This window comes from Thamnophis sirtalis, unplaced genomic scaffold, assembly GCF_051295495.1.
Source record: "Thamnophis sirtalis isolate CommonGarterSnake01/CBP01778 unplaced genomic scaffold, rThaSir2_p1.2 scaffold_7, whole genome shotgun sequence".
Lineage (NCBI taxonomy): Eukaryota > Metazoa > Chordata > Lepidosauria > Squamata > Natricidae > Thamnophis > Thamnophis sirtalis.
The window spans coordinates 3,023,547-3,045,836 of record NW_028261387.1 but is presented as its reverse complement, the minus strand read 5'-3'; the positions used below and the strand labels follow the sequence as shown (position 1 = coordinate 3,045,836).

The window sequence follows — 22,290 nt, the reverse complement described above, 5'->3', positions numbered from 1 at the left end:
CTGTTTCGTTTGTGTCATGACCTATATAATTTTTTTAAAGTTTTGATTTGGCTCAAAAGGCATGGTTGTTAGATTGGATGATAAATTTGTTTTGGTGGTTTTTTCCCCCCAGCTTTTTAAAGATTTAAGCCATAAATGATTTTTGAATTTCTGTACTGTGCCAGGTAATGTTTTATATTAAGACAATGGCTTCTGCAGGATTTGTGTGGCGCTTAGGAAAATAATCCAGCAACCTGTAGCTATAACGGTTGGGTTTTTCAGAGCTGATTAAAACGTACCATTTTCCCCTTAAATATACAGTATTCGGTGATGTGTTCCTGCTATTTTCTTTCTTAACTGCAAAGTATGAAATGTGCTTCTCTGACATGAGCTGAATATTGCACACTGAATGGAGGATGGCTCTCTAATTCAGGCGATCCTTCTGAAAGAATAAATAGGGGGGGAAGTGACAGATTCAGTCGAAAAGCCTCTGCACTGCCCAGCATTCATATCTTGTCAAACCAAGATTGACAACTCCAGCTGAAACCAGTCCTGGAGATTTCATTTCCTCATAAAAAAAGTACGCAGGTGGCATTTTTTACATGCATGTGTGCCTTTTGGCATTTGTGTTTATATAAATTGTAGAAGCTATTCAAGGGACAAGACTAAGGCAGTCTCTTCCATATTTCCCATCTATCTCTATTTAAAATGGATAGTGTTTAAAATTATAGACTCTCGCATGCAAAACAACCAGTTCTTGTGCACAAAAACATACAAATCCATGCACACATTTCCATTCCTTCCTTCCAGCAGGAATTGAAGAAGTAAAAAATAAACTTCAGGATGCTGATTTTGTGAGGAGGAGAATTTGAACTGGGAAGGAACGAAAAGAGAAATCCATGAACAAAAGGGCAGGAACAGCTAGACCGGGGGAAATCTCATTTTGACATTATAAAAAGGGTAAACATTCAGTGGCAGCAGGGGTGAGCCTCATATCTCCAAGTTACTCATTTTGGAACACAGCTTAGTAACTAAATCTGTAGTATTTTGTACCTCCTGCCCATTCATGTTCTGTCAACAAGTTTTCAGTAGACATAAGAAGAACCCAGCAGGATTATTATGCTTTGTGCATTTTCCTTTCTGGGTAGGGAGGATAATCTAGTGACTTAAATACATTATTACTTAAAATAAAACAATGAAATAAGTCACTTTCATGTAAGATTTGCTTCAGAGATTGGGCTCTCAAGATTCAGAAGCTAAAAGACTCAACGGCGATGCAATCTAGATGCATCCCCTAATTTATGTGCAACCAGCAATTCGGATGGTCATTTAACATCTGTCATCTTGAAGCAGATGATAATTAATTTTATCAACTGTTACATAAGGACTGTGTTTGCATGCTTTGTAAACGATTTCAATATTAAACCCCGGTACATCAAAATCTTAGGACAAAGAGAGAGGAAATGGACAGAATAGGGAATGGAATTGCAAAAGTGAATGCTGTAATGATTGATTACTTATAACATGCTGTACATCAATTTTGACTCAACCTATATACGCTCTCGTATTCTGAGAGCAGGGTAGCACCCTTCAGTCAGAAGCCTCATTGAGATGAGTAAGATTTCCGCAGGAGTGATGCTAGACATGGCACTTAGTCATTTCATTGGAAATAGGCAGCAGAAGATCCTACTGGATTGCACTCATCTCTGACCCACTATATTTAAATTACGGCATACACTTATGACACCTGAAATAAGCTTTTTTTGGAGAACTGTTGGAATTTGCATTTTTGTAGAAAGACTAGTTCTTAATAGAAGATAATGCTTTGCAGATCTCTAGGTTAAAAAGCTACCAGCCGGTGTCAATAATATTGATCTATATAAAATTACAGTCTGATTCAAGTATAAGGAAACTTCATCCAAACTATTTGATCTTGTGGGAAGGAATGAGATCTATTTAATTTTGGACACGTGAACCTTTTAGGAATTATTTCATACCAATCATGAAAGATTGCAGGGAACTTTCACCAGATTTTTTAAAAATAAGATAAGGTATTCCAAATCACATAAATTAAACAATTTAGATAGGATAGATTGCATTTTCTTTAAAATACTCCTGGAATCCTGATGCACCCTTCGTTGGTACCTGTAGCTTCAAAAAGCAGAACTGTATTACTCTCAAGTTGCAACTCAGCAGGAAGAATAAATTGGGGGTCATTAATATAACATGTATTGAGACCGGCGTCTCTTTTGAGTCTTGAGTTGCCAATTAAAATTTTGAGTGCAGTGGCTCTAAAAAATGTGAAATCTGTGAATGGTAATCTACATTTATGATCTTGGTATATTTCGTTATGCCTGTGACAAAGGGGTGAGGGAATTCATTCAGAAAATATTGCCTGGAAAGGCAAGTACTGTAGCAAGTTCTCTACTGTGTGGTCTAGTCAGCTATATTATTTAAGGAGAGAGATTTTGTGCTCAAAGTTCTCCTGAGTTTTGTATGTATTTGTAAACTAGGGTGATACATACTGGCAATTTCATTGTATGAGATCATTCTTAGCCCATGACTAGATGTTCTGACCCCACTCTTCGCTCGTTCACAAACGACAGTCAGACAGAACTTCAAAAGGAATATCTTTATCAGTCCTGGCTCAAGCTGGCTGCGAGCCCAAAAATAAACGTAGATAAAGTCTCTGGCAAAAAGTTACACAGCAAAAGCAAAAACAAAAAGCTCTTATAGCAAACCAGGTTTACAGAAAGCAAATCACTTATCCAAGTGCCTCTCATGAACAATGAACCACGACCGATGAACGACGTTGACTTCTGCCACTAAGGCGTGGCACCGTCTTTTATCTGCAGAAGACGACCCTAATGAGCAACAGCTGCTCATTATTCCTGCATCCCGACGCAACTCACAGCAAGCTTCTGCTGAGTCACAACAACTAGATATAACTAATACTTCTATCTGCCTTTCAGGAAAACAGAAAGAATCCTAACTAAGTTCCTGCTGTTCAAGGGTGGGCTAGTTAGACTTAACCGTCTAGGGCAGTGATGGGGAACCTTTTTTGCCTCGCGTGCCATAAAGGGGGAGAGCGCAGTGGGGTTGTGTGCGGGTGTGCCATACCCATAATGCAATGTGCGCCCCCCCACCAGTGCGCATGTGTGCTCCCCCTCATTTTTTGCATGCTTTTTCCGCCGTCCCCAGGCTCCAGAGGCTTTATAGGAGCCTGGGGAGGGTGGAAACCCCGCCCTGGAGGCCCTCCGGAGGCTTCAGGGACCTTCAGGAGGCTTCCCTGAAGCCTCTGAAGGGCAAAAATTGACCCTACGAGCAAACCGGAAGTGACTTCCGGTTTGTTAATATGGTCCTTTTTGGTCCTCTGGAGGCTTCAGGGAAGCCTCCTGAAGGTCCCTGAAGCCTCCGGAGGGCTTAAACTGACCCTACGAGCAAACCGGAAGTCCATTCCCAAACTTCCGGTTTGCCCATAGGACCGGTGTTTTGCACTCCAGAGGCTTCGGGGAAGTTCCTGAAATTTCCGGAGGGCCTCCTGGGGGGGGGGGAGGGAGGCTCTTTTTGGCCTCCCCAGGCTCTATCTGGAAGCTGCCAATGCTAACCTGTAATCCACAAAAAGCAGAAGACTGAAATAATGACATATAAGAAATAAATGGTGCTGTTCAGGCTCCCACAAACCTTGGCTAACATAAAGTAGAGCAGCAAGGCAATTTGCAATAGTTTCATTATCCCTTTTGTTCCTGGAAAGTTCATATAGAGAACTTGAAGGCACCTGCAGATCAAGGGTGGGTTTCTCCTGGTTCGCACCGGTACGCCAGAACCGGTTCGTGAAATTTAGTGTACCTTTTGGAACCCATTCTAAAGGAAGGAAGGAAGGAAGGAAGGAAGGAAGGAAGGAAGGAAGGAAGGAAGGAAGGAAGGAAGGAAGGAAGGAAGGAAGGAAGGAAGGATGGAAGGAAGGAAGGAAGGAAGGAAGGAAGGAAGGAATGGGGAGTGATAAACACAAGAAAGGAAGAAATGAAGGAAGGAATGGAGGGAGAGGGAGAGAAAAAAGAGAGAGATAGAAAGAGAGAGAAAGAAAAAAGAAAAAAGAAAAAGAAAGTGGGAGAGAGAGACGAAAGAAAGAAAGAGGGGGAGAGAGACAGAAGGAAGGAAGGAAGGAAGGAAGGAAAGAGAAAGAAAGAGGATTTATGACCACAATTGAACCCAAAATTTTGGTTGCTAAGCAAGAACATTGTTAAGTGAGTTTCACCATATTTTCCAAGTTGGCCACACCCACCAGATCACATGCCCACCAAGTCATGCCCGCCGAGCCACACCCACAAAACAGGCCACACCTACAGAATAGGTTCTAAAAAAATTGGAAACCCACCACTGCTGCAGATGGACATATATGTTTGTGTGACTCTGGGAGCAGAAGTGCTGAGGATGGCAAGCCTTCAAGTGCCACTGTGGATTTCACCGCCAATCAAAACTAAATTAAGAAACAAAGCTTATTAAAAAGAAAGTAAAACTCTTCCCGCATGTAATTCTGGCACAGTGTTATGAGTTGAACCTCCAATGTTTTCCTTAGAGATTTTCAGCATCATTAATACTGTGTGGCTTTCATTACCAGTACATTTGCATTTGATGAGAAAAAAAAATTACGAAGTAAAGGACTACCTGGTATCACGATGATGTTGACTGAAATAATTAAACTATCAGATACCTTCCAACAGACCGGTTTAGAAATGCAAAATGAAAATGGGGTTTTATTTGGAAATGCCTTAATAATACACGCATGCCTTCTGCAGAACAATGAAACAGGGCTGATGTAGCAATATCAAGAACAAATCTACTTTGAGAGGCTGCTAACTGGTATTTTTTCCCCAAAGAGTAAAATAACCAATTCAGATGCTACGCCTCCCGTTTCCTTTACAAAAGCTCTTCAAAGTCAGAGCTTTACCTTCTCCCATGCTAGAAAGTGCTCCCCAAATAGATGTGTATGTTTTCATCAGTGGTGGGAGTCAAATAATTTAACAACCGGTTCTCTGCCCTAATGACCAGGTGGGTAGGCGGGGTTTAGTGGTCATGTGACCACGTAGACATGGCCAACTCAACATTACTCAGGTCGATGGGCGCTTCGCCTTAGCTGTTACAATGTAATAAGGGTTAACTGGAGAGGCAGTTTCTGTAAGCAGGGCAATAAAGATGAGGCTAGAAACAACACCAGAATGTTTCCTTCCTGCCTTCCTTACAGGATTAGCCCTGTAAAGCGGAAAAAAACCAAAAGGAGATTTCTTCCAACAACTGGTTCTCCGAACCTCTTAGAAAGTTAAGAACCGGTTCTCCCGAATAGGTGCAAACTGAATCCCACCAATGGTTTTCGTGAATGAAAGTCACATGACTTCTAAGTATTGTATCAGCGTTCTATTAATGGCTGATGTTTTTTTTTTAATGAGACTGTTTTCCGATATTATTTATTTGTTGGGTTCATTTAACAAGTTTGTAGGGCCAACTATCTCAACCAAGCAAGAAAAGAAAGAACATCCATGGGTAAAACAGCACAATTTAAAAGCCAGAAGGAAACGCAGATTATTTTTTTAAAAAAATTGAGGCTCCTTGTAAAACTGTCACACAACACAGAAAGGAGATACATATCGGGCTGGCCTAGTGTGTTGGTTTGATTTTTTTATATATATAGTCAAAAGTGATAGTAAAGTCTTAGTACCTTTCTAAAACTGGGCTTCGAGGATTATGAGCTGTGTGTGTTTTCTGCCATGTTGTAAAGGTGAATGATGTATGAGTAAAACCAATTAAGTAGCCTTTATTTTCTTTTTAGGTTGAAAAACTGGAGTAATTACATTTATACGCATGTGGCAATTGAAAAAGTTTGCCGTCCCTTTCCAACGCTGCATGATTGACATTAATTTGGGGCCACATCAAAGCATGTAGCATTTCCTCCACGTGACAAAAATCTGCTCGCTTAGGATTTCCTAGCTTTACATGTTGTAATAGTTCTTTACTTCATTCAGGCATGAATTAGCTACTGACTTTGATTGACATCTGCTGCAGTTAGAACTGAATGCCTATGCTTAGTATCAGACACACATATATTTATTGGATTTATATCCTGCTGCTTCTCCAGAATAAGCCAAACAATAGATCTGTGAAGTCAGCTGAGCTGAAAGATAGTTGAGTAACTGAACAGAATAGAATATCAGAGTTGGAAGGGACCTTGGAGGTCTTTTAATCCAACCCCCTGCTCAAGCAGGAGACCCTACACCATTTTAGACCAATGGTTGTCCAGGCCTTTCTTGAAAGCTTCCAGCGTTGGAGCACCCACAGAGCTGAGGTGGCGCAGTGGTTAAATGCAGCACTGCAGGCTACTTCAGCTGACTGCAGTTCTGCAGTTCGGCTGTTCAAATCTCACCGGCTCAGGGTTGACTCAGCCTTCCATCCTTCCGAGGTGGGTAAAATGAGGACCCGGATTGTGGGGGGCAATATGCTGACTCTGTAAACCACTTAGAGAGGGCTGAAAGCCCTATGAAGCGGTATATAAGTCTAACTGCTATTGCTATTGCTATTCTGAAGGCCAGCTGTTCCACTAGTTGATTATTCTTCCTCTCCGGAAATTTCTCCTTAGTTCTAGGTTGCTTCACTCTTTGTTCTGTTTTCCATACATTGCTTCTTGTCTTGCCTTGCTTTGGAAAACAGGTCAATAGAATGACTTCTTCTTCTTTGTGGCAGCCCTTCAAATATTGGAACACTTCTATCGTGTCACCCCTAGTTCTTCTTTTTACTCATTTCCCGCAACTGTTCTTCATGTGCTTTAGCTTTTGACTCCTTAATCACCTTCGTCGCTCTTCTCCGCACTCTTTCCAGAGTTTCAACTTCTTTTTTTGTATTGTGGTGACGAAAACTGGATGCAGTATTCCAAGTGTAGTCTTAGCAAGGCATCGTAAAGTGGTAGTGTCACTTTTTCATGAGTTCTTGAGTTCTTGTTTTCTTGAGTCTATCCCGCTGTTAATGCAGCCTAGGATTGCCCAAAGTCAACCTGTCTATGAGTTTTCACGAGGGAGGGTGATTTAAATGTCTTTTTTTTAATTGAAAATATTTTGGGGAAAAACTTTTACAAATGTTTACCTCCCCCCCTACTCTCCTCACCCAACCCCCCCAACCTCCCCCCCCCCGACTTCCCAGAACCAATACAGGGTATAAATCTTTAACAAAAATATTCTAAAATAAACTTAAAAAAAGTTAGTATTATCTTTCATTTGAGTTTTAACTCCTCTTTGCTAGGCTAACTCTAAACAGATTATATCATTCCTTGTTTCTTCAGTCATAAACTATCTGGAATTTCTTAGTCCCATATTTATTTTGAATATAGTCAATCCATTTTCTCCACTCCAGTTTATATCTCTCGTTTGAATGGTCCTTGAGATATGCTGATATTTTAGCCATCTCTGCTAGGTTTGTTACTTTTAATGTCCTGAATGAGTCTTAGTGCAACCCTCCATGGCTAGAGATGTATGTATGACAATGTTTGACTGTACACCTGCCAATCACCTCCACTAGACCGATTAGATCCCACAGATTAGGCCTCCTCCGAATTCCATCCGCTGGCCAATGCTGACTGGCGACTACCCGGAGGAGAGCCTTCTCTGTTGCTGCTCCGACCCTCTGGAACGAACTCCCCGTGGAGATTCGAACCCTCACCACCCTCCAGGCCTTCCGCAAAGCCCTTAAAACCTGGCTGTTCCGACAGACCTGGGGCTAAAGAACTGTTGCCCCCGTCTCGAATTGGTATGACTGCTGTGTGTTTTTAATTATGTATTGTTTTGTGTTGTTTTTAATTTTTTGTTTGTATCCCCCTTCCCTGGTTGAGTTGTGAGCCGCCCTGAGTCCCCTTCGGGGGAAAAGGGCAGCATATAAATAAAATCAACATTCAACATATGTAATGTATATAGCCAGATGCTTTTGCAGATGGCTACCATTCTCTTTTTGGCAAGTGTACCATTGCCCTTTCTATGAAACAGAGTTGTTCATCTTGTTATTTTAAATGCTTTTAACAATTATTTTAATAGGTTTCACTATCTTATCTACCTGCATTGCATTGTGAAGTATCTGAAATACCCAGCAGGATGAAGAAGCCATGTAAATAATTTAAATAAAAACAAAAGAGAAGAAAGATACAGTATTATTGTAATATTTTATGGGGTAAGTGACATGTTATTGGATAGTTTTGATACCCCCACAACAAACCACAGGGATTTAGAAAGAGAGAGAAAAAACCTGTGCTGTTCGCTAAGCTAAAGGAAAATAGTGTGTTGAATTTTTTTTAGGCTGAAGTCATAATTTTGCTGATCAGTGCTTCCAAAGCAGATTAATTCCCAGCAAAGTAGAATCTGCTCCTTCCCAAATAAAAGTTGACCTACACTAGGCAGTATACGACCTATACAGAACCATCTGCCTTCAGATTACTATATTTCAGTAAAATTCTTTATATTTCTTTAGCATTTAAATATATTTTTTTCATGTGAGGTGGGCCTCCATATAGAATTTACTAGGCTACGAGATGATGGAAAGGCAGAAATTGCACATACTGTGAACGTTCTACTTATCATACCGAAGTGTCATACAGTATGTGATGTCCTTGGGAAGACGGATAGGCATATGACACCTCTCTATGCAAGTGTCAGTGATGTCCCACTGGGCTTATGAGTTGAGATGTGACAAACTTCTGTGCTGCGTTCCATGGTGTTTTTTTTTTGCTTCTGTATTGTGGAGGATAAGTAAATAAGAGACAGGAATTTGTCCAATGAATGTACCAATGAAATATATCTAATTCTTTCATTGTTAAACGTGCATTCTTTTGGCATACACAGAACATGTTTGTTAATAATACTCTATTCAGATTGGGGCTTTTTATTTACTGTTTCAAATGACATTTGGGGGTGGAATTTGCCAGGGGGGGGGGAATACTGCTTTGGCCCCTAAAGTGAACAAAAATGAATAAAGAAGTGAAATTATCTCTTACTTATGAAAATTAAAGTTGTGCAATCCAGAAAAAAAAAAAGCTAGATTCGGCTAGTTTTTATTAATGCACTCAAAAAGAACCTCTGTAAATTATTAAGATTAGGTTCTCATGAATTTAGTGCTACAGGCACACACACACACACACACACACACACACACACACACACACTCACCAGTGGTAGGTTGCAGGCGGTACGCCCTGGTACGGGCGTACCGGAGCCTGCCCGGAGCACCAGATACCGTTCCGGTATGGTGCTCCGGAGGACCCACCCACCTGCCCAATCTTTTAAGTCTTTGGCACTTCTGCACATGTGCATCGCACGTGCAACGCCTGCGCGATGCTCCGCTGAGCAGCTGGAGCATCGCGGAGGCGCTAAGGCGCATGCGCGCGTACCAGTTGGAACGGGATCCGGAGCCCACCACTGACACACAGACAGAAACAAATTGGGACTCTCTTTTTAAAGAAAAGTAATTAATCTTGTAATTAAAGAGACATTTCTTCCCAGATGAAAGAAAGATCTAAGACAGCAAATTTTTTTACACAGAAGTATGCTTCTGGATTTAAACAATGTTTTGCTGAGTCAAATCTTAGGGGAAATCTTATTTTAAGTAAAAGATCTGCTAAAGAAATCTGACGCGCTAAATAGTCCTTCCTCTTAGCCATTCATTGATGTTTTCCCTGGCAGCTAACACCAGTTCCTTGACCTCTGTTGAGTTACATATTGCAATTTAATTTGGCTTCTTGGAATCTGCTTCTGTTTGATGATCTATTATATAAACTGGCATATTGGCTCTTTTTCACTTTCTGATCAACCACACCGCAGTAAAATAATAATAACAGGCATTTGGGTCATCTGATTTTTGTGCTTCAGACACTCCATCAAGGAAGAATATGACAGAAGACCATTGTATGGTCTCCCTTGACAAATTTACTTTTTAGGACTAAATATTTCAGCCATGAATAGAAGTCAACATCTGTGTGGTTTTGATACATCCTTGCTACAAATTCATGGAAACATGAGATTTTTTTTTCCATTGCTTTTATTTTGTGGTAGACTTGGATTAGGAGATGGAGGTGCTTCTAAGATTCTAATAATTTCAATTGTTTAGCTTTGGCTGTTTCCAGGAATGGCTGCTTCTAACTGTAATTCTACAGACTTTGAGATTCTTAAAGAAAGTCTTGCTAAGGGTTTCTTCCAGTGGTGGGTTTCAAAAATTGTTCGAACCTACTCTGTGGGTGTGGCCTCCTTTGTGGGAGTGGCTTGCTGCCCATGTGACTGAATGGGTGTGACTTGCCATCCATGTGACCGGATATGAAGATGCCGGCAACACTTGTCAGAACCACCTTAAATTACCTCACACACAGCACTGGCATGCATAAGAATATGATGTAAACTTGTTTTTAAAAGGCATCTTTGGTTTGCGTTAAAACAACTTCAACACACGCAATGCTCTGGTTGCACCACAAATGCAGCAGTCATCCTTACCTTTCACAGAGGCACTGAGTTTTATAAATACGATCATGATAGTGTAGAGTAATCATATCCAAGGACCAGTAGTGGGTTTCAAAATTTTTTGGAACCTCTTCTGTAGGTGTGGCCTGCTTTCTGGGTCCACTGGTGGAACCTCTTCTAACCAGTTCAGTAGATTTGATGAACCGGTTCTACCAAATAGGTGCGAACTGGTAGGAACCCACTTCTGGTTTCTTCATACTTATTTATTTAGCAAATTTATGTGATCAGAGACATCACTTCATTGCCAGATAAGGACCAATATGGATAAGGGAATCTACTTACATGGTTTTGTAGCTTTTTAATAGCCCAAGCAGCCAGTTCTGACAGGTCTGGAGAACTAGTAGTGGAAATTTTGAATAGTTTGGAGAACCAGCAAATAGGCTGGCCACGCCCCTGCAGCCTCCCAGCTGATCTTCTTTTGTTGCCCTGAACAGGAGAATGGAGCTGGAAAGCAGGTTAGTGGGGTGGGGAGGGAATGGGGATTTTGCAGTATCCTTCCCCTGCCACGCCCACAAAGCCACACCCGCAGAACCGGTAGTAAAAAAATTTGAATCCCACCACTGGTAAAAATGTATTGCTTCCATGTTGTTCGAACCATTGATTCATATTTCTCTATACTGCTTAAAATAAAACTGAGATTCTACAAGATAGAGAGAATCTATTTTTTTCTGTAAAGTTATCAGCTGAGCGACAGACATAATTTACCAATCTTTACTCAATATTTTACTTTGAAAATTGGCAGTAATCTGGAATACTTAATTTAATGGAAGGAGGCAAAAAAAAAAAGCTTGGGATATAAAAATGTTAGTCTCTTAAGAGCAAAAGGTTCAGCAATATCCCGAGGCTGAATATCCATAAACACATCATTTCTTAAGGTTATATTTTTAGTCCAATATTTTTTTTGCCTGAAGAATTTAATAAATCCACATGGGAACTGTCACTTGGCTGTGACATTGTCTTGATATTTAAATCCTGACACTGTGAATGTAATTATAAAGAGTAGCCTTTGAATGAATTTTAATAACATGTATGCCCTATGAAGAGAGAACTTTTTTACGCCTTTTCAGAGATTTATTAATCTCTTCCTTTTACTTATGGGCTCAGTTATTTTAAAGCTTCAGAGATCAGTCTCAAACCCAAATCTGTACAAAGATAATTTAAGCCCTAACTATGGATTTCAGTATTGCAAAAGATAAGAAATAAAAAGCGTCAGAAAAAAGAAGACAGATCAATTAAATCTCAATAAAATTTCTGACGGTTACATCTGAAATCCAATTATAGAAGTTTTCATGTGTATCACCCCAAAAGGTAAGATTATATATGCAGAAAAGATTAGATACTAATTTTAATCCTAAATTTCTAATAGTTGAAAATATATGTAATGCAAAGTTGAAATTGTGGAATTATTATTGCACCCTAAGATTGATTTTGATCTTGTACTATGTTTCATTACCCTCCTTGGTAATAAACAGTGAACTAATAGGAAGCGGGGCTCGTGGGCTCTTTAAAAAGTCAGCAAAAGTAACTTAATGTACTTAATATAATTATGATGTACCAAAGAAGGTGACAAATATCTATAAAATGAAAATCAAGTTTAGAGAACATCAAGAACAAACATTAGTCCTGCTTAGATGAGATCTATTAAAAGTAAATGCTTTGATTACTGTAACGCGCTCTACATGGGGCTGCCCCTGAAGAGTGTTCGAAGACTACAGTTGGTCCAGAACGCAGTCGCGTGAGCGATATGGGGTGTATCTAGATACACTCATATTACACCGATCCTCCGCGAGCTGCACTGGCTTCCTATTGGTCTCCGGACGCGCTTCAAGGTGCTAGTCGTTACTTTTAAAGCCCTTCATGGTTTAGGACCTGGCTACCTGAGAGGCCACCTCCTGCCACTTACCTCCCAACAACCAACAAGATCGCACAGGTTGGACCTCCTCCGGGTGCTGTCAGCCGGACAATGCCGGCTGGCGACTCCCCGGGGGAGGGCCTTCTCTGTTGCTGCGCCGGCCCTGTGGAACGATCTACCTGCAGAGATCTGGACCCTTACTACTCTCCCGGCCTTCCGTAAAGCCGTCAAGACCTGGCTGTTCCGGCAGGCCTGGGGCTGTTGATTGATATCCAGCCCCGTTTAGATGGAATGAGTGATATGAATTTTAACATTGTATTTTTATTTTTTATCTCTATTTTTTTAAAATTAAACGTTTCTTGTCTGTTGTGAGTGGCCCAGAATCCCTATGGGAGTGGGCAGCATACAAATTCTAATAAACTTGAAACTTGAAACTTTGTTTTGTAGAGGCAGTTCTGCTCTAAACTTTAAGCCTAAAGATAATTCACCTACAAAGCCCTTCATGGTAGTGGATCTGGGTACTTGAGAGACCGCCTACTGCCAATTACCTCTACTCGACCAATTAGATCCCATAGATTAGGCCTCCTCCGAGTTCCATCTGCCAGTCAATGTCGACTGGCAACCACACGGAGGAGAGCCTTCTCGGTGGCAGCTCCGACCCTATGGAACGATCTCCCCATGGAGATTCGTACCCTCACCACCCTCCAGACCTTCCGCATAGCCCTCAAAACCTGGCTGTCCCGTCAGGCCTGGGGCTAAAGACCCCAACCCACCCGAATTGTACGAATGTTGTGCTTTTAATGATGTACTGTCTTATGTGTTAATTTGTTTGTCCTCCCTTCCTTCCGAATTGTGAGCCGCCCTGAGTCCCCCCAGGGAAAAGGGCGGCATATAAATAAACTACTCATACTCATACTAATTTAATTTATGAATTATACACGTGTATCTCTCCTGGTATTGAAAGCACCCTCATTTTGGTAATGGGATAAGACATGGTTATCATGACAAGTAGCCTTCCCACCTTCTAGTTTTCACTTTCTGTAGCAACAACAGACATGTCGCATTTACATGAGGACCTCATGGTCAAATTCTTATATGTTTCTGCTTGTAATCTCGCTGCAGCTGCTCAAAATGCCTGTGTTTTCCCCCTATTTTTTTTTCATCCATCTTTAGTTAACCCTGATTTAAGAAAAAAAAAAGTGCTGCAGATTTTAATTACACATTTGTTCCTTTATGCCAGGAGGCAGAAGGAAAGCCTTTTATAACTAGGTAGTTAAAAAGCCATTAAAAAGGACTTTATGATGAGAAAAGCATTTTTGTGCAAGCATTTCCATAGTGCCTTCTAACATTCATATCTGTAATACCGGTGAAAGCCATCCTCTGAATTAATCAGTTTCATTTCTTTTCTCATCAGGAATCATTCATTTCACTGAATGTTAGGAACCATGCAGGGCTGGGTTCCTGCCAGTTCTAACCTCTTCTATAGAAGAGGTTCCACAAATCCACAGTGCTGTTTAGAACCGGTTCCAGCTCCCTCCCCCAACCCGTCATCAACAAGATGAAGAGCGAGAGGAGGAATTCTGGGAGTTGAAGTCCACAAGTCTTAAAGCTGTCAAGTTCGAACACCCCTGGGTTTTTTTTTTCTAAAGGGTTAGGGGTACAAGGGTCTTGTAACTTGACAGCTTTAAGACTTGCACGCTTCAATGCCAGAGTTCCTGAGCCAACATGACTGGAGGAGGAATTCTGGGAGTTGAAGTCCACAAGTCTTAAAGCTGTCAAGTTCGAACACCCCTGGGTTTTTTTCCCCTAAAGGGTTAGGGGTGCGAGGGTCTTGTAACTTGACAGCTTTAAGACTTGCACACTTCAATGCCAGAGTTCTGAGCCAACATGACTGGAGGAGGAATTCTGGGAGTTGAAGTCCACAAGTCTTAAAGCTGTCAAGTTTGAACACTCCACAGTTTTTTTTCCCTAAAGGGTTAGGGGTGCAAAGGTCTTGTAACTTGACAGCTTTAAGACTTGCATGCTTCAAATGCTAGAGTTTCTGAGCCAACATTTTGGTTGCTAAGCAAGAGTGTTGTTAAGTGAGTTTCACCACATTTTACAAGTTGACCACGCCCACCCAGTCACATGCCTGGGAAGCCACTCCCACAAAGCAAGACACACCTACAGAAGAGGTTCTAAAAAATTTTGAAACCCACCACTGGAACCATGCTGCTTATAGTTCATATTTACAGAAGATGGAAGTGACATGGAGCAGAGGGGAAGGAAAGAAGGAAGGAAAGAAGGGAGGGACGGAGGGAGGAAGGAAGGAGTTGAAGACAATTATCGAAATGTATTAATGTAATTTTTAAACATTCAGGCACTGTTGGAAATGTAAAATAGACATAAAACTTTGGATAAGATTGATATGTATTATACATGCACCCATAAAAGAAAAAAAAACAACAACTTGCCATTATTGTTACAGGCTGCAAACAATGGGATTGGAGATTCGTCCTCTTTATTTTGATCAATATTTCAATAGGTGTTGTTTATATTGGAATAGGGCAGTAATGGCTCATCTTTTTGCTGTCATGTGCCAAAAGTGCGCACCCCTGCCCCCTGCGCATGTGAACCGACCTCACTGCATTCCTCCCCCCCGCACGCATATGTGTGCGACCCCCTGAGTGCTTGCACCCAAAATGCAACATGCATGCAACGTGCATGCAACATCCCTGGCACTCCCCACCCCTACATATGTGCATGTGACCCCCCCATGCCCTGGGCTCCCCTGCCCCCCCCCAGTATGCGTGCATGACTGCCACGCCCTGTTTTAGGCCTAGGAAACCTCTCTGCAGCCTCCTGGAAGCAAAAATGGGCTGCAGGGACGCACTCCCTCTCATCCCCACATATGCGCCAGTGACCTCCCTGCATATGCACGTGCGTCTCCCACATGCGCCCCACCCCGTGTGCATGTGCAGCAGAGATCCGAAAATCAGCTGGGCAGTGGGGGGTGTGCACACATGAGTAGTGGAGCTGAGCTGGGGCGACGGTTCACGTCCCCGCAAAGAGGGCTCTGCATGCCACCTGTGACATGCGTGCCATAGTTCACAATCACGGGAATAGGGGATCCCCGGAAAATCCCAGGTGTATAGGGCTGACTGAAGGAGTCTTTGGGGGGAAGAAAACCTCAGGGAAAAAGTAGTAGCAAACCACTTTGGTTGCTGGGAAAATTCGAGGGATGTGCCTTGAATCGAGCTCAACCAATAAGAACCTTATCTTCTTCAGTATTCCTGCATGCTGAACAATGACTCATCTCCACATTTCTGTGCAAAGAAATCATGCTACTCAGTGGTGGGAATCAAATAATTTAACAACTGGTCCTCTGCCCTAATGACCAGCTGGGTAGGCGGGGTTGGTGGTCTTGTGACTGTGTGGGCATGGCCAACTCAATGTCACTCAGGTCGATGGGCGCTTCGCCTTAGCTGTTACAATGTAATAAGGGTTAACCAGAGAGACAGTTTCTGTAAGCAGGGCAATAAAGATGAGGCTAGAAACAACACCAGAATGTTTCCTTCCTGCCTTCCTTACAGGATTAGCCCTGTAAAGTGGGGAAAAAACAAAAGGAGATTTCTTCCAACAACTGGTTCTTCGAACTGCTTAAAAAGTTAACAACTTTATTGACTACAAACAAAAACACACACACACACACACACACAAACATCATCTGTCATTACATCTTGTAGAAAGCATATGCATTGGTCACAAGTACATTTCGTGCATTCTGTCCACAATCACATACATTCCATTCAATCTAAATTGTACATGCTAAAAATTTATATATTTTACTATCACCATATCACAATTTTCATTTAGTTAAGATTTCAAAAACACTTTATTGACTTTTTTTTTTTTTTTTTAGAATATGTTATAAGGATATAGAGATATGGCATATTGACTGGAACTGGGGGAAGGGGAAAAAAATGCCAGCAGGTGGCTGTGTTTTTGAAATCTTAACTAAATGAAAATTGTGATATGGTGATAGTAAAATATATAAATTTTTAACATGTACAATTTAGACTGAATGGAATATATGTGATTGTGGACAGAACACACGAAATGTACTTGTGACCAATGGATATGCTTTCTACAAGATGTAGAAATAGATGATGTTTTTTGTGTTTGTGTGTGTGTTTTTGTTTGTAATAAACCTAATAAAAAAAATTATATATATAAAAAAAGAAAGTTAACAACCGGTTCTCCCGAATAGGTGCGAACTGGCTGAATCCCACCACTGATGCTACTCCAAATCAATTTTGCACCTTAGATACAATAACTGCAGTAAGCATAACGCACATACTGTCGTCAAACCTACAGATGCTCCTAAGAAACAAAATGCAAATATCAATTATTGTATGCATAGCTTTTAAGAATGACAGAAAGAAATTTATCATCCCTATAACTTGAGACCCTGTGTGTATATCCTTGCCTTAATAGAATTTAGGCTACAACCTTGTACCTGTTTATCGGAGGACAATATCTATCAAATTTACTTCTGACTAGGATGCTATAGTATAATACCAATAGAAGGCAATTAAGAAAAGGAGGGAGTTTGTTGTAGTTGTTAAGGCAGTGTTTCTCAACCTTAGCAACTTGAAGATGTCCGGACTTCAACTCCCAGAATTCCCCAGCCAGCGGATGCTGGCTGGGGAATTCTGGGAGTTAAAGTCCAGACATCTTCAAGTTGCCAAGGTTGAAAAACACTGTGTTAAGGCATTTAGGCTAGAAACTGGTAGTGTCTGAGTTTTAATCCTGCAGCCATCTGGGTGACCTTGGCCCAGTCATTCCCACTAAACTCTCAGAAAACCTTGATGAGAAAACTGTAGGGTCTCATCCAGGTAGTTGCCAGGAGCAGAAAAAATATTGAATTAAAGAGATGTATGGATAAGATAAGATAAGATGATAAGATAAGATAAGATAAGATAAGGTAGGCAGACAGGATGAGTAATGGAACTGCAATCTGTCAGGATTTTTCATTCCAACTATTCTCTGTTGATCTTGCTTTTTGATAGCAAACCCCCACAATTTGAAATACTATCTCTTAAGAAAAACAAGACCAGATTCACTAGATGGCATAGCACTTGTAGGATTTAACATTGGGTTATTGAAAAGGGATATCAACTGGTCGAGGGTTGCAAATACTTTTGATATATCATCAGTAGATTTTTTAAACTGGGTGTTTTATGAAACAATGGGGTTAATTGGAAAAAAAAATACCAATTGGTATTTCCATTGCATTGCATTTTTATTTTGCTCTTCCTTTAAAAATAATATAGTTCTTTTATTCTCAGCAGTCTTGTGAAATATGGCTGAGTGTATTTGACAAACTGAAGGGGAAGGTTTCCCTGTAATCTCCAGTCTCCTGGTCAGGCAATCTGATGCTCTCCGGATATTTTTAATCCCAATTCATGCAACACTTTGGCAGCTGTTACCATAGCTGGAACTGGTCATGTTTAGCCAACACACCTATCATTGTTCTAATTAGTTGTCACTAATGAGCAGTGAGAGGGACGCGGTGGCTCAGTGGCTAAGACACTGAGCTTGTTAATCAGAAAGGTCAGCAGTTTGAATCCCTAGCACCGCGTAACGGAGTGAGCTCCCATTACTTGTCCCAGCTTCTGCCAACCTAGCAGTTCGAAAGCTTGTAAAAAATGCAAGTAGAAAAATAGGGATCACCTTTGGTGGGAAGCAGAAGTGGGTTGTTCCTGGTTCGACCTGGATTGGGCAAACTGGTAGTAACGGTGGCTTGAGGCTCCGCCCACCTGCTCGGATGCTTCTGCGCACGTGCAGAAGTGTCGCGCGTGCATGCGCGAGAAAGTGTGCCCGAACCAGTAGGAAAAAAAATGGCAACCTACCACTGGTGGGAAGGTAACAGTGTTCTGTGTGCCTTCGGCATTTAGTCACGCTGGCCACATGACCACAGAGATGTCTTTGCAGCACTGGCTCTTCAGCTTTGAAATGGAGATGAGCACTGCCCCCTAGAGTTGGGAACGACTAGCACATATGTGTGAGGGGAACCTTTACCTAACGAGCAGTGATGATCGTTCCTGGAGATGCCTACAAGTGTAACAGGCTGCCAGCGGAAAGAAATTTTCCATGGTTTTTGCCTTGCATTGGATGACATGAATCTGGGGGTAATTCATCTATAAAGTTCCATTGTTAGAATATATTAAAATTGAACCTGGTTTTCTTCAGTCCTGGTGCTTTGCCTTGGGGATTTGGCTGATTTCCATAATCATATTTTTTTAAAAAATATGAGAGCCGAGGTGGCGCAGTGGTTAGGGTAAAGTACTGCAGGCCACTTCAGCTGACTGTTATCTGCAATTCAGCGGTTCAAATCTCACCGGCTCAAGGTTGACTCAGCCTTCCATCCTTCCGAGGTGGGTAAAATGAGGACCCAGACTGTGGGGGCGATATGCTGACTCTGTAAACCACTTAGAGAGGGCTGAAAGCCCTATGAAGCGGTATATAAGTCTAACTGCTATTGCTATTGCTATTTAATATATTTTCAATGCCACAAAACTAGGAGGTGTAACATTATATATATCAAGGTAGATGCACCTGGCTGAAGAAGTGTTTTCTATCCATTACAACAGTGTATCTAGCAGTCAGTATATATTTTTTATTATTTGGTATATTTTACTGATGCTTTTGCTAGACGTCCAATTATGAAGCATTTATCATCATTACAAGTAGTGTAGCTCTAATAAAAATGCAGAATGTGACATCTAAAGCTTAGGATGAGACACTCAAAGCTTCTCTCTATTTGATAGTAAGGAGAGAATGGAGACAAGAAAGAGATGCCGATGAAGGAAATAAAAATGCACTGAGCAGAAACATATAAAATGTTGTTGCAATGAGTTCTGTACTTCTACCTCCTTAAATCAGGAAAAAATATTACATTTTCTCCCCTGATTTAAGCTTACCGAATTCAAACTGTAAAAAAAGAAATGAGTTTTGAGACTCTTTTTTTCCCCCAGCCCTGATTCCTTTCTCCGCTTGGGATAAAAGTGTTTCTTTCTAGAGCTGCAAAGAAGACATCTGATAAAATCTCTTTCAAGCCTGTTCTGTATTCTGTTGCCTAGATAAACCTTTTCTTGTAAGTTTCTTTAGCCTACATACTGATCTGTCTCCAGCAATTTCTGGAAACTTGTACACAGAATAAAATTAAAGTGGCTCACATATTGTATCAACACTGATTTTAAAAAAAAGCTATTACAGATAATCCTCAACTTACAACCATTCATTTAGGGTCCAAGGTTACTACAGCAATGAAAAAAAGGGACTTATGACCATTTTTTCCACACTTACAACCATTGCAGCATCTCCCTCCATCACAGGGTCAAAAACAAGCCATAATGATAATCCCATGGCCTTCATTATAAGGTTGGGGGAATTTTCCCCAGTGTGTTGAGCTACAATTCCCAGAATTCTTAGCCAGCACTAGGAATGTCAATTTCTGCATGCATTTTCTCTGGAAGGACACATTTAGAAACACATTCTGATCAGGGGTGAAATTCAAATTTTTTTCCTACCAGCTCTGTGGGCGTGGCTTGGTGGTCATGTGACTGGGTGGGCGGGCGTGGCTAAGTCAATGTCACGTCTTTGCCCCAATGACCTACAAAAAGAAGAAATACCAATTATTATAAACACAAAACAATAAAAGAGTTATTATTTTTGAGTCTTATTGCTCTTATGTAGATATTTGTATACCTCTTTTATTGTTTTGTCTATAATAATTGATATATCTCCTTTTTGAATTTCACCCCTGATCTATCTACTTGCTTTCTCCAACCTGGTATTTTCCCATTTGTTATTAAACTACTTAAACTACATGTCCCAGCATCCTCATAACCTTGGGATTAACGGGAGTTTCTGTGTGCCTAATAAAGTACACAAGAGCTGAAAACTGATAGAGTTTGTTTTCCTGTTTGATAAGATGTGATTAATATGTATGTTTATGTATGTATGTATGTATGTATGTATGTATGTATGTATATGTGTGTGTGTGTACATCTATATATCTATATATCTATATAGCTCTATCTCTATCTCTATCTCTATCTATCTATCTATCTATCTATCTATCTATCTATCTATCTATCTATCTATCCATCCATCCATCCATCCATCCATCCATCCATCCATCCATCCATCCATCTAGTGTCACAACCCCTGGTAAGCCCCAATTATGGGAGGAAGGTAACTGCTTCCATATCTGTCAATCGGCTCGTCACAAGAGTCCATCACGACAGAAACCCAATATTTTACTGTTGCCTTTTGTAAAAAATACAGCAAAAATACAACATATATATATATATATATATATATATATATATATATATATGTATGTATGTATGTATGTATGTATGTATGTATGTATGTATGTATGTATGTATGTATGTATGTATGTATATTTGTGCTGATAAATAAGCAGTTAGCTTATATATATACATATATATATACATACATACACATACACATACACACACACACACACACGCATACATATACATACATACACATACATATTATAGACATAGGGAAATTAGGGAATTGTGTCTCCAAGGGTAGACTATAGCCAAGTCAGCTCAAAATTGCCATCAATATTTTGGGTCTTCCCTTTAAGTCAGGGGTCTCCAAACCTAGCAACTTTAAGTCTTGTGGACTTCAACTCCCAGAATTCCCCAGCCAGGGAGAATGGGAGAGGGAGTGGGTGGGGCCAACCAGCGGCAATTTTTACCAGCTCTGCGAATTGATTCAAATGGTTCCTGCCATCTCTCCCAAGCTGGGGCGAGGTGGTTGAATTTCACCCCTGGTTCTGATGCATGGAGCTGAGAAATGTCCTCAGAATTGTTGGAAGAGTATCAACCCGATGAATAGCTTTCCTAGTAATGAGGATAAGGGAAGTCTGCACCACAATTTGCAAGCTTTGGAGTTTTCAAGCAGCCTTACCTCTGCTTTAAGAGAATGCTGTAGCATTGTGGAAGAGGCAAACTCATAAATATGTTAGATGCATACTGTTGAAGACAGGAACGTTTGGTGATATTTTCCACCGCCCTCCTTATCTCATATTTGGGACACTACTATCACTAACTAATGACAGGGAAGAAAGAGAGGGGGAAAAAGAAAAGAAAGAGCTTCTTAACCACTTTATTAACCAGAAGATAGGGAAATAGCCAGCTTTTCATTTTAATAAGATGTCAGCTATCACCCTCGCTGTCCTGTGCATCTTAATGCACCTGGCTGGTTTGAGATTTGGGGCCTTGTCGTCGCTCTGCAATGCATTTCTCTAATTTCTTTTGACACGCGGTGTTTAAATCCCCAGAAGTATAAGAGGAGGTAAGGAAAGATTCCTTCAGACCGCCTTGCTGTGAATAATGCTCATTTGCATTATTCATTAAAGGGAGAGCATTGATTTGCATCTCGTTATCTCGCTGTCTCCGTTTTGAGGCAAAGACAGTTCTTGAGATGACTACATTTTTACGATATTAATATTGCTCATTAGGGATTAAGGTATTGCCTTGGCCCAGGTTTTGTCCTATATCACGCCAGCCTCCTCGGGATGACATTCTTTATGTGAAGTGCAGTTCTCTCTACTCTTATATGCAAGCTATTTTTAATTACTTGGGTTTGTAGATACTGTGTGTGTGTGTGTGTGTGTGTGTGTGTGTGTGTGTGTGTGATATGGAAATATCACTCTGCTAGTTTGTGCCTCCAATTAAATGATAATTGCTGGTTGCTTGCTATTTTTATAAGGCAATACTTCAGATGCACATATCTCTCTAGTGGAAGTGTTTGCACACTGTTTAATAACAGCTTGAACACTTTCCACCGCTTAAAGTTGCCTGGAATAAATGCCTGTTAAGGTTTGCACGTATT

At 40.8% G+C, this 22,290-nt stretch overlaps 1 protein-coding gene across 7 annotated transcripts in view; it reads left to right on the top strand.

Annotated features, from left to right (window-relative positions):
- NTNG1 (netrin G1) overlaps positions 1 to 22,290 on the top strand; it is a 266,043-nt gene that overhangs the window by 9,496 nt on the left and 234,257 nt on the right. The gene's annotated exons all lie outside the window — the stretch shown is intronic.